This window comes from Morus notabilis, unplaced genomic scaffold, assembly GCF_000414095.1.
Source record: "Morus notabilis unplaced genomic scaffold, ASM41409v2 Scaffold5, whole genome shotgun sequence".
NCBI lineage: Eukaryota > Viridiplantae > Streptophyta > Magnoliopsida > Rosales > Moraceae > Morus > Morus notabilis.
Window position 1 is genome coordinate 87,224 of NW_010363077.1, and position 18,506 is coordinate 105,729.

The following is an 18,506-nucleotide window of genomic DNA, read 5'->3' on the forward strand; positions in this document are numbered from 1 at the left end:
CAGTCCAGAAATGCGCCCATACACACTTCTGGGTTAAAATAAATTACTGAGAATAATTTAAATACCTTGGAACTATTTAAACTCACACGTGTCAGAAACATTTATTAATTAAACTCAATTAATAATCCAGATTAGGCACACTAATAATCTTAATTACCTTAATTAATCTTAATTAATTCTTCAGGGTGTTACAAGTTTATAGTGGAGTAACTATTGGAATTAATAGAATTAATTAATTAATTAAAGTGTTTAATTAATTATTAATTTTATTGGAGCTCGGGATTATAGGTCCATTAGTCCCCGCGTCGTTCTAGTAATTCTACCAGACATAGAGGACAAAATGGAAATTTTAGAATTACGGAATTCTAAAATTAAAGACTCGAAAATAATTAATTGAGAATTAATTATTATTGATTATTTAAATTTGAATTTGAACACATCTAAATTTATCAATTTAAACTTATTTGATAAGTTGTTCAATTTAGAATTCAAATTAATTTAAGTTTGACTTAAATTGGAATTTGAATTTGAGTCAAAATTGGACTATAGGATAAAAGATGATTTTCTCTTCCTTCCCTATCTGATATTGGCGCCACACAGGGATGAAAATCCCCTAAGATGGCCGGCCACAATGGATAAGGATAGAGGAGTTTTTGTTTAAAATTCAAACAGGAGATAATTGACAAGCTTTATCTTGGAGATAGAGATTGGATTCCTTCTAGAAGTTTAACTTCTACTATATAAATATGAAAATGATAGAAAATTGTGGAGACAATTTTTGAAACAATTTTTCAGCTCTAATTGCTAAGGCTGGCCGAAATTCCCTTAATAGAGAGGAAGGAAAAAAATTTTCTCCAAAAATTCCACATCGTGCATGCGTTGGTATTTGTGGAAATTTGAGTGTTTATTGTAACCCATTTTGTCTCATGTGTGCCCACACACACGTCTTCGTGGATTCTAGGAATTGACGTGAAAGACATTAGTTTTCTAAACACAAAGCTTTGGAGCAAGGATTGTTCGAGGTCAAAGAACTCAAGTTATCATCCGAGTCGGCCTCCAGGTATTTTTCCTAATTGAGTTCTTAATAAATGAATTAATGAGATTAATTTATTCGTGCATAAATTAATATAATCTATAGAGTATCTCAAAAGTTTTATGAAAATTTTTGTTATACACGATCCGCCTCCCTCCCCGCACCATGCTTCCGCATCCGAATTCGATTCGGAGACCAACAGATCATAACAATGATACCCCTTTTAACCTGCACCATAACCCAGAAAGACATAAATAGCAGACCGAGATGACAATTTACTACGTTCGACATGAGGCAAAAGGACAAAACAAGTAGACCCAAACACGCGCAAGGATGAGTAATCAGGAGCACGACCATATAATTTTTCGAAAGGTGACAAACCTGAATTGTGGGAGGTGGGAATCCTATTAATCAAATGAGTAGCAGTAAGGATGGCTTCTCCCCAAAATTCACTAGGAACATAGGCTGACAATAAGAGAGAACGAGCAGTTTCAACAAGATGCATGTGTTTTCTTTCAGCAACACCATTCTGCTCAGGAGTGTCTGTATAAGAAGTTTGGTGAATTGTTCCATCGAAAGCAAGTAATTTAAAAAAATCTTTAGAAGTATATTCCCCACCCAACTAGCACAAAAGAGTTGGGAGATAAGGAAACAAAGGATGACAAATCAGGTGACATATGATGAGAGGCTCCAGAGTCTAAGACCCACAAGGAAGACATACCTGAAGAACGAAAGGGTGACAAACCTATATGAGAAGAGGCAGACATAGCATGCGGCTGCGTGGCAAGGAACTTCTGAAACTGTTCAAACATATAAAGGTCCAATGATGGTGCAACCATTGCAGTATTAGGCTGAGGTGGCCTGAAAGTCAACTGCTGTGATTGATTTCCAGACTTCCATGTTGGAAGAACCTGTAATGGCAGTGGTAGTTGTTGTTGTTGTCGGGGTTATTGTTGTTGGTGCTGCAGTTGTTTGACTCTATTCAACAACGTGGGACACTGAGCCTTCCAATGACCCTTTTGTTTACAGAAACTGCATTCATCAGGAACAACCCTCAAATTTGACCTATTTTTATTACTGGGAGGCGGTCGCTGAGGAGTTGGTGTTGCGAAGATAGAAGGATTAGATATTGGAACAATCCCTTTCCATGCATAAGACTTAAGGCGAATCTCTTCTGCCAACAATTCACTGACCACTGAATCCACTGAAGGAAGTGGACTGCGATGCAAAATTGAACCACACAGCCCCTCAAAATCATCACGGAGCGCCATCAGAAATTGAACTAATCGTTGTTCTTCTCTTCGGGCAATATACAGAGCAAACGCCCGCAACTCTTCTGACTCTGTAAGTGCCAACTGGTCCCATAGGTCGGTCATAGCAGAATAAAATTCCTGAATACTCATATTTTTCTTCTGAAGGGCACGAATATCCATCTCCAACTGGTATTGTTTTGCAAAATTAGATTGTGTGTACAATCTTGCCAGATGCTCCCAAACTTCCCTGGCAGTCTTATACTTCGCCAACTGAGTGCCTATCGAATGCACGACAGAATTATTTATTCAAGTAATAATCTTCGAATTATCTGCATCCCAAGCATCCGACAAATCTACATAATGGGTAACCTTCTTATCAGTAGGCCTGACTGAAGTGCCCGTGATATAACCCCACATCTTTTTACCTTTTAAAAAATTCTTCATTACATAACTCCAATACGAATAATTCTTGCCATCTAATTGCACACTAATAAACTACAGAGAATCGTCTCTAGCCCTAGCCATAGCAATACGAAGATAATAAACAAAGATGCAATTAAATCAGAGTCAAGAAAGCGAAAGCGGAAGCGTATGAATTTTTTTTCTTTGTGAAAATGCAGTAGCGAGAACCAACTCCAATTTTATTGAATCATGAGCAAATTGAATCCAAATTGCACCATCAATGTGAGAAAGCCCGGAAAGACATAAAGCCCAATGCAAAAAAAAAAAAAGAGAAATAGTAGAAAATATGCCAATATGAAAAACTTAAGAAAATATATAGACCAATTTTTAGTTATAGAAATTAATAGGCTATAACTTGTTAAGTTATGGTTCATAACCAGATAAGTTATGAATAAACTTGTCAAGTTATGAATAAACTTATCAAGTTATGGTTCATAGCCAGACAAATTATAGACAATTATGGATAATAACTTGTCAAGTTCTGATTTATAACCAGACTAGTTATGGACGAAAACAATAATTTGACCTATTTATTAACTTACGCAAACTATTAATATATTAATTTTAATTCATTTCAAATCTTGACCTATTTCCCTCTTTCTTCTAAAAAAAAAAATCCAAACAAAGCAAATATCTTCTTTTCTTTTAATAATATGCAGCAAACAACAAGAACGACAAGAAATTGGCAAGCACAAACTCAAACCTCAAGTAACAATCGCAATCCAATCACAAAGCTGAAAGGAAGCCAAGATATATAATTATCAAGATCGCAACAAATTTCTAAAACCAAACAAAAAGAAAAAGGTTCTCTGATACCATGTGAACTCTATGGAGAAAAATAGAGGCTAGAGTTTTCATTAAATTGCTTAATCAAATAAAATACAACTGAAAATCAAGTTTATATAGACTAATGAAATAAAAGAGAAAGACTATTCTACCCTTAATGAAGAGAAAAATAAAAGATAATAATAATAACTAATATAATTAACAGAATTTAAAAATTTAAGTTAAAAACAAAACTTAAACTCAAATTTTAATTCAAAACACAAATTAAAACTCGAGTTAAAATTTAAATTTTATAAACAAATATAACCTTAAATAAAATTATAATTTAAATTTAAATTTAAATTTTTTTAAATTTTATTTAAAAGAACATTTTCGATTTACGTGAATTTTTTGTGAGAAAAAATACTGTAGCAAATCATGAATCATGATTCGAATCAAGGAATGAATCCCTCTACCAAACATCCTATAAGTCTTCAGATTTGAGGAATAAAATAGAATTTTAACGAAATCTGTGAACGGGTTACAATTATCTGGACAAAATAAAATTAAAAAAAAAAAAAGGAAAAGATCCAAATATGTAATTATACCACCCATTTTTTCTTCCTTTCCCTATGTGAAAATCAAAACCAAAACAAAGAAAATGGTACTTTTGAAAATGATGAAGTCATCAGATCTCCTCCGGCTCAAGCGTGACAACGACGACAGCCACACGCGCGAGCATGGCAGCAGAGACGAGGGCTGGAAGAGGCCACATAATGACGTCGAGGGCGACTCTGACAAGACGCGTGACGGTCTCCACGGCGGCATGACTCCCTCTATCTTCGTCGGCGATCTGGGCTCTCGGAGGTGGAGCCATCGTGGCTGGATGGGGGAAGAATAATCACTTTTTTTATGGGTTTTGTTGTTTTTTTTTTATAATTATGATGTAAAAATCTCGAGGCCTTTATAAAAATAATCTAATAGAAAAGTTTTATTCATAAAATGACAATTCAAAAATTTTTATTTGCAAAATGACTTTTGAAAAGAAAGAAAAATGAAAAAAAAGCAATTTTTTTTATTTCTTCACATTTCTCTTTTCTGACACACTTTCTAGTCCCACCAAATAGTCCTTTCTCGTTTCTCAGCTCCCAAACAGAAAATCCCCAATAATACCATTAAACACATTGAAGCTGAAGAACCAGAAAGACTCAGAAAGTATTTCACTTTCTCCCTTTTTGCCTTTTTTTTTTTTTGCCCTTTCTTTCCATTTTCGAGCGACGCCATGAATGGCGATGGAGATGTGAAAATGGAGGAGAAAGAGGCTGCGCAGAGAGTGGCGTACATGTGGGGATACCTTCCCGGAGCTTTGCAGCAGAGGACGCCTCTCCTCTCGCCGACAATCGTCCGCCCCCCGCCGCCGTTCTCGTGGATGGATGTTTGCGGCGGAGGCTGCGGATTCGCCATGGCCATTTCTGGTGCTTCCTTTGATCTTCGCCTTTAATAAAATAAATAAAATTAAAAAGTCATTTTCCTAATTTTACTTTTTTACTCGGTTATTTTAGCCAAATTCTCAAAAATCTCACGTGGGTAGTTTTATTTTAGTTCAATGTTCCTTCGTGTCTTTTTATTGTCCGATTTTAATCAAACGATTCTAAGAGCCTGTTTAGTTTACTATTTGAGTTGATATGTCATTTTATGTGAAATTTTTTTACTGTAGTAAAAAAATTAGATGTGACTTTTTCTGAAAATTTTTTATTATAACAAAAGTCAAATCAATAAAATGAACGATACCTAAATATTCACCTTACCAATAGGGAACAAGTACATCCCTTGCCATAAATTATTCCACTTTTATTTATATATCTTTTTAATTACCCCATGACCCATTAATCGTGATTATTTATAATTAATTCTAATTATTTAGATTCAACTGCATAAAATCAATTAAATTAAAAAATAGAAAAAATTAGGTTACTATTCATAACTCAAGTTTTAGTAGAAACAAACACAAATTTAAATAAATTCTAATTTTAAATTATAAATCAAATGTACACAATCAAATACAAGCTCAAATTATAACTTTAACTCAAATTATAATTTAAACTCAATTCAAAATCTACACTCAAATCACCATAACTTAAAAATGACAAAATAACATGCCTTAAATTTTTAAGCTTTTTTTCAAGTGAGAAGGGGTTATCTTGCAACTATTTACCCACAAAACCTGATACACTTAAGTGCATGTGCATCAGCTTTTGTGAAAGATATCATGGGATAAGCAGGTAGCTTAAGCTTATCCCACGATTTTTGAAGTTTTTAAATTAAAAAAAAAAGGAGAGAATCAAATTTTTATATACATATAGAGTTGGCAGAAAACACACAATACACAATATTGAAAGATACATATTAAGATCTGAAAAAATATAAGAGTCCTCTTATTTTCTAATTTTCTAGTAGTCATAGACAAAATATTTTATAAGGTCTTTCACTGGGAACATATTTGAGGCCTGTACTCTCTATCGATAAATTCAAAGAAAAAATTTTATCTTTCAAGAAGTTTACACAAAGAAGCTTGTGGGAGAAGTTCTTTCGAATTACGGCCGTCAGCAGTGGCGGAGCCACTTTGGGCCTAGACGGCAGCTGCCCCTGGCCCAAGTGGCTTCTTTACAACTCAAGTACAGTAAAAAATTTTTTTACAAAGTTTCTTTTAATTTGCTCCCCTTAAAATTTTCAATTTGCAATACTTGTATTAATAGTTTTAGAAAAGTTTTAGTTATACCCCCTAAGTTTGGCTACTTATATATATTTTATATTTAAAATACTAAATAACACAAAAATCAACCATAATATTATATAAATCCATTGTAAAACTTTAAAAATGTATTAAACTAAATTAAAATTATTATATTGTTGTTTAGTTTACTTCACGCCCTCTTAGAAAATTTTTCTAGCTCATCCCACTGGCGGTCAGAATCTTTTTTATTTGAACTCTAAAATTTGAAAAGTTTAGTCTAAATTGTAATTCAAACTGGCTTTTGAATATATTAAGTGCAAATCTAAATAGAGAATAAAATTTGAATATGATACGTGTTGAAAACTAGAGGAAAATTTTTCCATCGTGCAAAATGGTTCTTCGAATTTGGGTGGGGAAGGTAAATTCATTTTGGGCTGGTTTGAACCAGCATTAAAATCCAAAATGGTTCCTCTTTCAAAATCCCGAACACCATTACTTTTTATTGTGCTCAAAATTCAAATTAGCAGAAATGAGTCTCAACTATGAGCCTAATATGTGTTTAATGAGAAGCACTTTTTTCTTTTCCGCTCGTGAACACTTTACTAGTTTTAGTCAGATTGATATATAAAATTTTGTTATGTGTCAAAATTTTATTGGAGAGACAACATAAGAGAGAACAAAAAAGGGGTAGCAGATCTCAAATTGCTAACCTTACTAATAAAACCACTTTTGCCTTAGAGAGTGTGCCAGGAAAATCAAGGCTATAGAGTCGAGAACTTAATGTAGTTAACATTTGACCTTTGCAGAAAAGATATGACCATTAATCATGCTGCAGGGTCGATAAATCTGCAATTCAAATTAAATTCCTTCCAACAAAAAAAAAAAAAAAAAAAAAAAACCAAGTAAATATATTTTACTAATTACATAAACTTCATGATGTCTAGATGTTAGCACCTTCCCTGGCTAATGAAAATGACACAAATTCATTGTTGCATTGAATAGACGATTGATATAAGGGGCCAAAATTTTGAATGGCGTGCCATGCATACATACAATGTTACCAATCTAATTAATACATGATTCAATATCCCATAACAATCAATAACTTGAAGAAATTTGTGTGCCATCTACTTTGCGTTTGCCAAGCAGAGCTAAAACCTATTAAGATGTGATATTTTTGCCGTCCTCAACATATGATTTGTGCTCTTGCTGCTCAGCCTCGCAAGTGAGAAGGTAACCTAAAAGTATACTCACTCCAATATTCACTGGAAATGGCCGACGGAGACATTTATGCTAAGGATGGAACTATCGATTTCCGGAATAGGCCAGCCATTAAGAAGGAAACAGGAACATGGAAAGCATGTCCTTACATACTAGGTATATGCTTTTGAATGCTAAATTAGTCCTCTTTCTTCATTTCCATTTGTTATATATGCATATAGTTGTAGATTTTGAGAGTGTGATCAATAACACAGCTTAGTTCTCGCTTTACAGGAAACGAATGCAGCGAGAGATTAGCTTATTATGGGATGAGCACAAACCTGGTTAACTATCTGAAATCGCGTTTAAATCAGCGAAATGTTGTGGCCGTAAATAATGTCACAAATTGGTCCGGCACATGTTATGTTACTCCACTGCTTGGAGCCTTTCTAGCTGATGCCTACTTGGGAAGATATTGGACAATTGCAGCCTTCTCTATCATATATGTTTTTGTAAGTTTACATAACTAGTGAAGAGCAACTCCGTATAAACAATTATTCTATCTTAATTTCTTGAATGAATTAAAAGCATGTTTTTATTATTATTATTTTTTTTTAAATTTTTCAGGGTATGACATTACTGACTTTATCGGCATCAGTCCAAGGACTAAAACCGTCTTGCAATGACCAGGATGTTTGCCATCCAACAAGCTCACAAAGTGGAGTGTTCTTTGTGGGGCTTTACATGATAGCTCTTGGGACTGGTGGGATCAAGCCTTGTGTCTCATCCTTTGGAGCTGATCAATTCGACGACACTGACGAGAAGGAGAAGAAGAAAAAGAGTTCTTTCTTCAACTGGTTCTACTTCTCAATCAACATCGGCGCGCTTGTTGCTTCTTCTGTGCTCGTTTGGATACAGACAAACGTGGGTTGGAGCTGGGGGTTTGGTATTCCTGCTTAAGTGGCTATGGCTATTGCCGTGATGAGCTTCTTTTCGGGTACAAGATTGTACAGAAACCAGAGGCCTGGTGGTAGTCCCTTCACTCGAATCTTCCAGGTGATTGTGGCTTCCTTGAGGAAATTAAATGTGGAAATACCTAATGATAAATCTCTTTTGTATGAGATTGATGATGAGGAATCCTTTGTCAAAGGGAGCCGCAAACTTGATCACACAAAACAGTTTAGGTAATTTCCTTTTGTTCTCTTTGCTGCTTGAATGGGATTTAGCACCTTTTTTTATATATATATTTAATGTTTCCTTCGCTTCTTTATTCATCTAATCTTAAAAGAGTTAGCTTCAGATCTTTTATATATTTAGCAATAAGAATAATTCTAAATACTCTACTAATAGGACATAATTTTGGACCGTCAGATCACATCAGAATCATATTAACTTAAAAAACATACAAAAAAAAAAAGTTAATGAAATTTGATGGACTATTAAATACTATGTCCTACTAGTAGGATATGTTTTTTTATACTCTACCACAAATTTTCCTTAGCACGACTGTAATTAGGTTATGGATGAGTTGCGCGACCCGAAGAGTGTAAATGGTCACTCTATAATGAGAAAGGTATCAATCTCCGCGAGTGGATTTGATTAGTTGAGTGATTAGACTTAATAGACTGTCTTAGATGTCAATCACTTTGATATTTTCAATCTGATAAAATGGGACCTACATATATGTTGTCTATGATTGGACAAACATGTATAGAAGTAGAAGATCTCATCCAAGTATGTTTGTAGAAAAATAGTAAGCATCACTAGCTGTACTAGTCATTGGAGGGTAGGATTCTTAATTTAATGTAATATGTAGTCCTATTACACAGCTATGAGAACGTATTTCTAGCAGGCTTCAACAAATATAGGGATGATCATTGCTAAATAATACTCTTATAGATGAATAGTTCAACACTTTTCATAATAGCATGGCTAATATATTTTCCTAATTATTACCCAGTTTCTTTGATAAGGCCGCTGTTGAGACCCCATCAGATCAGATAAAAGGCTCGGTGAACCCATGGAGACTTTGCACCGTAACACAAGTTGAGGAGCTCAAGTCCATAATAAGGTTACTCCCCATATGGGCAACTGGCATAATCTTCTCTGCAGCCTATAGCCAAATGGGCACTTTGTTTGTCCTACAAGGAAACACAATGGACCTTCACATGAGCAAGTCCTTCCAAATACCCTCTGCTTCTCTCTCCCTCTTTGACACCATTAGTGTCATCTTCTGGGTCCCGGTCTACGACCGTGTCATCTTGCCATTGGCCAGAAAGTCGACAGGTCATAAGAACGGTTTCACCCAACTCCAACGCATTGCAATAGGACTTGTGATCTCCATCTTTGCCATGTTTGCCGCTGGAATGCTAGAGCTTATGAGACTCCGCGAGGTGAAGAAACACCATTACTATGACCTTAAGCACGTCCCCATGTCAGTGTTTTGGCAAGTTCCTCAATATTTCATCATCGGTTGCGCCGAGGTTTTCGCCTTTATTGGGCAAATTGAGTTCTTTTATGAGCAGGCTCCTGATGCCATGAGGAGTCTTTGCTCGGCTCTTTCTCTCACAACCAATGCTTTGGGAAACTATTTGTGTACTTTTCTTGTCAATGTTGTGACTGACTTGAGTACTAGGAATGGCAAGCCAGGATGGATACCGGATAACTTGAACTATGGCCATCTTGACTATTTCTTCTGGCTTTTGGGTTTGTTGAGTGTGCTAAATTTGGGAGTGTTTCTTCTGGTGGCTAAGTGGTATACCTACAAGAGGCCAGTGGTATCCAACTAGTTGATGAAGAATACTACTTTTGGTGCTATTACTTTTTGAACTTATCTTGAATATTGTTTTCAAAGAAAATTTTTCTATCTAATTATAAACTTTACATAGCTATGATATGTAATAAGTTGCAAGTTCCAGATATAAATATCAGTGCCTACTATTCAGCAATTTAACCCCTTATCATGCATCTACTGGAGGGATGCAAAACTATAGAGGGATTTTTGAATTTAAGAGAAATTTTTGAGAGGCTAAGTAGAAACTAATTAACAAAAAATTGAATTTTCATATCAGTTTTTGAATTTAGCATGGTGATGTTTGTATTAATAGAAAAGGGATAGTTGTCTCTTCTTTATTCGTAAGAAAAAGGCAGATAGAATCTAAACAGCCAACTTTGAGACAATTTAATGCTATCTATTTCTTATATCAACCAATACATATATATATATATATATATATGTATATATAAACTTTGTTCTGTATTCTGTGTTCACGGGCTTGCTTACTTTCTACTTAAACCTTGGACTAGGCGACATAGCATACAAGTATATAAGCATCCTTACCAAGTTTTAGGTGATTTTAAAAGCGTTAACTATATCCTTGAATACTTTAAAATCGGAACAGTGAACCAGATAGAAACAAAAGTTTACTAGACAATAATTAATGAAAAAATTGATGTCAATGCAAAGCTTTCAAGAATGAAAATATTAGACATCTCAAGGATTATTTGATCACAGATCGGAACAGAAAAACGTTTTGCATGGCTAAAATACGCGCTTTCAAAATTAGAAAAAACTAAGGTTAAATCTAAGGTTAAGGACTCATAAATAACATATAATAATCAATCAATAACATGCATATGCAAAAGGAATGTTATAAGATCGTATTTCCCATTTAAATAAGATTCAAAAATCAAAACCATCCAGAATCCAATTAGAAGATCAAATACTTAATCAAGAGTTTTCACTTAAACTTGTCTTTTAAAAACGGTTTAACTATTAAATTATCATTAGGCATTGAAGCTTATCAGTCCCCACAACTAAAGAGAAAAATTAGTTTCGATATGTATTATTTGGCCCCTTTTACCTTCACTGCTTCGAAAAGCCTCTGTAACTCTTGAGCAAAAGGTCAACGCCAATGCTCCAATCAATTTTTATACTCCATTGCCCTATTTAAATTGAGAAAGTAAAATTAATTCAAATTCAAATAAACAGCTCAAAAAAAATCACGATTATTAGATTCCTGCGAAGAACAGTTTTGTATTCATACAATTATATTTTTAAAACTCTCTTCACTTATTTATTAACACCTGCTTAGAATAAGTCTAATATGTATGGACCTTCCTTGTCTCATAAAACGATCTATCTAATCTTAGTAAAAATGATAAATATTTATATATATATATATAGCCATATTGATTATTGAGACTCGCTTTCTTAGTTGGATTTTAGATTTATATTTTCTCTCTTTCTTATCTCTCATTGACAGGGATAATCATGTGAAGAGCCTCAGTTAATGTCCAACTTTGGGAAACAAGAAAGGTTTGAAATAGTACCATTTAGTTCCTAAAAACAAATAGTTACTCTTTCCAAATTAAAAGAAAACTATGGTCTAATACCAGAAAGAATAGGGGAGGGAGGAGAACGGGCAAATATTTAAGGAGTTGTTCGAAGAAAACGGGCAAATATTTATGGAGATTCAGTCTGAAACCCATTAATAATTAAGTTTCCCACATCTTTCTTTTTACAGACAAATTGAAATAAATAAGACTATATCTAAATTTAGCATCTAAATAAAATAACAGCTCTAATCTTGAAACAAAATCAAATATGGAGCTTATTTGCATTATGACAGCTCTAATCTACAGTAACAGACACCATTCCTTTTAGGAAACTTAATTTTATATACTTAATTTATGTGAGCATTTCATGAGATGCAAGAGAAAATGAGACAAGCCTTAAAAATGTCAATTTCAAGTGTTTTGCGGATACCCTACATAATTAGGATTGTTATTACGCCATTTTAAACAATTTGTTTGATCTATGCTATTAATACGTTTCAAACATTTAAGCAGAAACTATTGACACTATTCCATAAAAATTAATCCAGCATCCCTTTCTGTTTGTCAGAATTAATAAAAACATAAAAAAAGAGAGAGAAATATAATCATAACTATTATAATATTTAAAATAAATAAAACTACCATGCAGTGTTTGTTGGAGAATTTGAGTGTAGAAGAAGAAAATAATGCAGAAAACAAGAGAGGGTTTGAGGCGTATAGGAATACTTTCCTTTAAGCTTTTATTTGCCCTCATTTCTCAAAATTTGTTAATGATTTTTAATGGCAAATTACCCCCAAGATACAACAAACCATTGAACACAATATCTAGCAATAATATTGAGTTCTATAACATAAATTAAGTCTGTAAATTTTCTGAAAAATTAATAAAGACAGAGAAACCATTTCATGAATGAATGCATCCTCTTTAAACATTATAACCTTTCACATAATGATACATTTTCAATGTAAATGTATCTTTTCATAGATTGATACACCTATTACAATAATTATATCTATTGCTAATAAGTGTTCAGATATGTGTGAAAACATATAACCAATGGATGCAATGGTTCGAAACGTTTTAGATCACATAAACACACGAAAACATAGTTTTCTATAGTAATACCCGCTGCAGCGCTCAAGCAGCACAAAATTGACCCAAGAGGCATGCACAATGGCGCTGCAATGCGCCTGCAGCATTTGACAGGCGCTGCAGCACCATAAACAATCGCTGCAGCGCCTATGGTTGTCGTGACATCACCATTTGGTGCTGTCAAACTCACTGCAGCGCATCAAACATGCACCGCAGCGCTTCCTTGTCATTTCTTTTGTTTTAGGCCAAAGATTATGTGATCTTGTAATTGAGAGACATATTACAATCTCTCTAACAATTCCCTACTAGATTGTAATATTTCTCTAGAATTAACAACGATAAGCACATACATACATGAAGGTATCTTTCGATTTTAACCTCTAACTAGTGACTATACTTCAAAGTATTCACAAGACAATAGTGTACTTTGCACTAAACTTTGTCTCTTAAGCAAATACTGAAAATATATCACATATGTATTATCCCAGACTTAAAAATCTGTTCCAATCATTTAGCATTATTCCTGCTTTGTGCTCTATCTTGGATTCATGAACATTTACAAAACTAAACTGTGGTCTTGTTAGGAACGAAACCATTCTTTATGTTCACTTAGGTGAAGTTTCGAATGATGTCTCTAGCTACTATGAGACTCGAACTTCATTAAGAGTATAAACTCAACCACAACCGCGTAGCTATTTTGCACCGACATCCTGGAAGGGACTAATTAAATTTCGGTGCTAACCCGGTCACATAACAATAACTTGTTCTTACCCATTTAACTTGGAATAGCGGTACAACTACTACATAGTTGGGTTACCATCATCGGTGACTCTTTCAAAGAAAGGTTTCAGTCTCATTCCACTAGATGTTTCTTTGACTAAGTCTCTTAAAAAACCTTTCGTCAAAGGATCTGTTAGGTTCTTGTTTGTCCTAACATAAACAATATTGATTACACCATCGGTTATCAATTGTTTCACATATTCATGTCTCAAGCTAATATGTCTAGATTTCCCATTATAAACCTTGTTATAAGCTCTAGACAAAATAGCTTCACTATCGCAGTACAAAGAAATAGATGGCATCGGTTGTGGCCACAACTCAATATCAAACAATAGATTTCTCAGCCATTCTGCTTCTTTGCCCACAGCAGCAAGTGCTATAAACTCATTCTCCATTGTAGAATGAGTAATGCACGTCTGTTTCCTAGAAGCCCAAGAGATGGCTCCTCCTGCAATTGTAAAAATCCAACCGGATGTAGATTTGTTATAACTTGCACTTGTTATCCAACTTGCATCCCGAGTACCCTTCAAGTACCGCCGGATAGTCACTATATGACAAACCCAAATTAATGGTTCTTTTAAGATAACCGAGTACTATACCAATTGCATTCTAATGTTCAATGCCCGGGTTACTCGTGAACCTAGACATTTTGCATACCGTAAATGCTATGTCGAGTCTTGTACAATGCATGGCATACATCAAGCTACCAATCGCACTAGCATATTCAAGTTGTGCCACCGATCGGATTACATTCTCTTGTAATTTAATACTAAAATCATATAGGGTATTCACTTCTTTAAACTTCAAATTATTAAATTTAAGAAGCACGTTCTCAATATAATGAGATTGACACAACGAGTAACCCCCACTATGCCTCCTCACTTTTACACCTAAGATAGTATCAACCTCACCAAGATCTTTCATCTTAAATTGTGAAGTTAGATACTTCTTAGTATCATTTACTCTGTGCATGTTTGTTCTAAAGATAAGCAAGTCATCAACATATAAACATATAATCACACCAAAATTATTTGTAAATTTAGAATATATGCATTTATCCGCATTATTATGCTTAAAATCATGAGATAAAATGACATTATCAAATTTTTCATGCCACTATTTTGGTGCTTGCTTTAAACCATAAAGCGACTTGACTAACTTGTAAACTTTTTTCTCATTTACAGACAAAACAAACCCTTCAGGTTGTTCCATATAGATTTCCTAATCAAGATCGCCATTTAGAAAGGCCGTCTTAACATCCATTTGATGCACATGCAAATTGTATATTGATGCAATTGCAAATAGCACTCTTATGGATGTCAATCCAGCTACCGAAGCATATGTATTAAAGTAGTCTATACCACGCTTTTATTTAAAGCCCTTGGCTACCAATCTAGCCTTGAATGTTTGTATAGACCTATCAGCGTTGTACTTTCTTCTAAACACCCATTTATTGCTTATTGGTTTTGATCCCGGAGGGAGATCAACCAAGATCCAAGTTTGATTCGACATAATCGAATCCATTTCATCATTCACGGCCTCTCTAAAAGAAGGCATCCCTTGAAGACATAGCTTCACTAAATGTCTTTGGATCTTCTTCTACATTAGGCAACAATGGTATTTTATTAAGTACACAATTTCTATCTCCTTCAACCAAAAAAGTTAAAGCTTGAGATGAAATAAAATCCGGTGCTAAGTTATTTTCTTTTCTTTCACGTTGACTTCTTCTCGGTTCGACAGATGTCATAGACTCTTTCCTTTTATTAGTGGAGGTACTAGGAATATCAACACATGGTTGATCAACATTAGATTCTAATTCAGTGGAAGAATCAAGGCTAAACTTGTTCTCAATGAAATCAACATCTCTTGATTCCACAACCACATTATAATCTAGATTCAATAATCTATATACCTTGGAATTTTCAGCATATCTTACAAAAACACTTTTGATTCCTCTAGCACCTAACTTTGATGATTTAGGGTCAATCGCTCTATAAAATGCTAGACAACCCCACACCCTTAAATACATCAAGTTTGGTTTTCTTCCTTTCCATACTTTATATGGAGATACGTGTGTTTTTATGGATGTAATTCTATTGTGAACATGACATGCAGTAAGTAAAGCTTCCCCCCATAAATTATTAGGCAATTTAGCATTAAGAAGCATTGAGTTAATCATATCGGTAAAAATCCTCTTCTTTTTTTCAGCCAATCTATTTTGTTGAGGAGTGAAAGGGACTGGCCTTTGGTGAATACTACCATGCTCTTCACAGAGGGCATCAAATTCATTTGATAAATATTCACCACCTCTATTACTGCGAACCATTTTGATCTTCTTATCTTTTTAGTTCTCAACTTAGCCTTTAAATTTACCTAAGGCTTCATCTTTTTTTCTAAGTAAGTACACATAAGTGTATCTAGAACAATCATCAATGAAAGTGATAAAGTATCTCTTTCCTGCTCTTGTCAAAATACCATTATACTCACAAATATCGGTATGAATCATATCCAATATTTGAGTATTTCGTTCGGCTTTAGGAAAGGGTTCCTTAGTCATCTTTGCTTATATGCAAATTTCACACTTATCATTTTTAACATCTTTGTAATTAATCAAACCATGTTTAGACATATATTTCAAAGATCTAAAATTTAAGTGTGCTAAACGTGCATGCCAAACATCAAAAGAGTCAACATTATAAAGAGAATTCATATCATCTTTATTATTAATGCTAAGTTTGTACATGTCATCACAAGAATATTCCTTTCCCTAGCCCGAATATGGTTATATCCTTACCCTTGTTCTAAGGTGGATTAGAGTTTAGAGACATATTTCATGAACAAGGAATTTGATTGACAATTTGGGTTAGGAGTAGGAGATAAGTGTGGGGAAAAAGTATGAATCAGAAGAGAGAAAAAAAAGGGAAAGATGTGAATATGCTAGCTTGGGAGAGATATGAAAAAAAAAGATCGAAAAGAAAAGAAAAAAAATGTTAGAGTATGAATAAATTCTCTTTCAAGCTAATGAAATCATTATTGGGATTGTTACAAAGTCGGGTTAAATTGAAGGAAGGGCCCAACACAATGATATTTGGCCTATAGTCTATCTTACTTGGGGTTTTGAGAGTGATTCCTTGAAAATCTTGCGATGTCCCTTACTCCACGAAATCCTTAGGACCTTTGTTGCATCTTATTCCAATCATTTCTCTTAACCACTACCCCTTGGCCCCATTACAACCCGTATCGAAGACCTTTTGATTTCAGGTGGTGCCTTCGGCATAGTGGAGATTCGTACCAAATGGGGAGCTTATGACGATTGATCCTTTCAACTGAGATTGGGTGATCGCTTCTATGAGGACTATGAGGGTTTATCTTTTCTAAAGCATGTGTAGTTTCCTTATCGATAACGTTGGCTATTTCACATGCACACGAGTATAATTATTATAGGATGCGTTAGCTTTTAAATGACTAATGAATTTGATTTAATGCTCATTTGATTTTGAAGCTATGATCTCTTAATGCTCTCTGAGACCAAAAGTGAGACGACCCTCCTATGAGGCCGCCACTGTAACTTAAACTTTAACTTGTACTTACTGGGGTTTCTTAAAATTTGCGGAACATTTTTTTTTTTTTTAATATAAGAAAGAATACTTTCATAATTTGTAACAATAATTTCAAATAAGTGAATCACTAAATTTCTTAAAGCTTTTCTTAATTTCAGTTAAGATAAAACGTTCTAAAAATATCTTTCAAACAGAGCAGCATTTGAACTCTTATTTCAAATGCTCTTTAAAAGCCTTTCTAAAACTAGCCAATTCAATCGGGCCATTTAATTTTGACTTTAAAACGGATTTCGTGAGAAATCTTAAATTCAAGTACATCTTAAAGCCCTTTTAAAATCAATCGTTTTAAATCGTCATGTTTAAAATTTGTTTATTTGTTGCATGCTCTGTTGCAACGTTCTAAAACTTAAATACTCAAAACGAGGGTTGTTAGCTACAACCTTGGTTTCCTTAACATACATATGTACCTATACTTTTTAAACATACATGCTTGAAACCTTTAAATCATATATACATATACATGATTTTTCTTAAACTTACTGCGGAAGATAACTGCGTGAGCGGTATCCATTCCCATCTCCACCATTCGTCCGCCGCTTGCCATTGCCCTTCAAGAATTGCTGATAGGTTTCTTACCTACAGCATGAACATATCTGATTGAGCTTTCGCTCAGCAAGTAGGAACTATATCTCACAAAATAACTGTAAGTACACATGAATAAATATGCATGAGCTGATTATGCTTAATTATGATGTCTTATCATAATCTTATTATCTTATCTTATCTTTCTTACTGATGGGCCCGAGTGCTCGCGTACCACTTGCGCGCAATCATCGGAACGTGAGGGTTTGCAAGGTCCCCCACGACACCGTGATTATAACTTGAATGCCTCCCTTGAGTCGGAGGACATTATTGTTATTTTCTGTTTCTCCCTTGTGGAGCATACCTCCCTTGTGGAGGCTGGTACGGCACTCAACTGATAATTATTCTTATAAGTTCCTCTTGACTTATTAAGGTGTATGCAATATGACATAGCAAAGCATACTATAACATAGAATGTACTCAAATACATATACTTCATGTGCACTGCTTAAGTGTATGCAGTATGATCTAGCATAGTATACATAACATTAAATTAACTCAAGCACATATAATTCATGTGTGCTGCTTATGTGTATGCAGCATGACATAGCATCGCATACAATACTTAAAACATAAACATGCATATATAACATGTGTAACTTTTCCTTTAAAATCTATTCATACTGTAGGCGAGATTCCTACTTAC

General features: G+C 34.3%; 1 pseudogene; it reads left to right on the top strand.

Annotated features, from left to right (window-relative positions):
* Positions 1-7,493: 7,493 nt before the first annotated feature.
* Positions 7,494-10,236, top strand: LOC112092605 (annotated as a pseudogene).
* Positions 10,237-18,506: the final 8,270 nt, after the last annotated feature.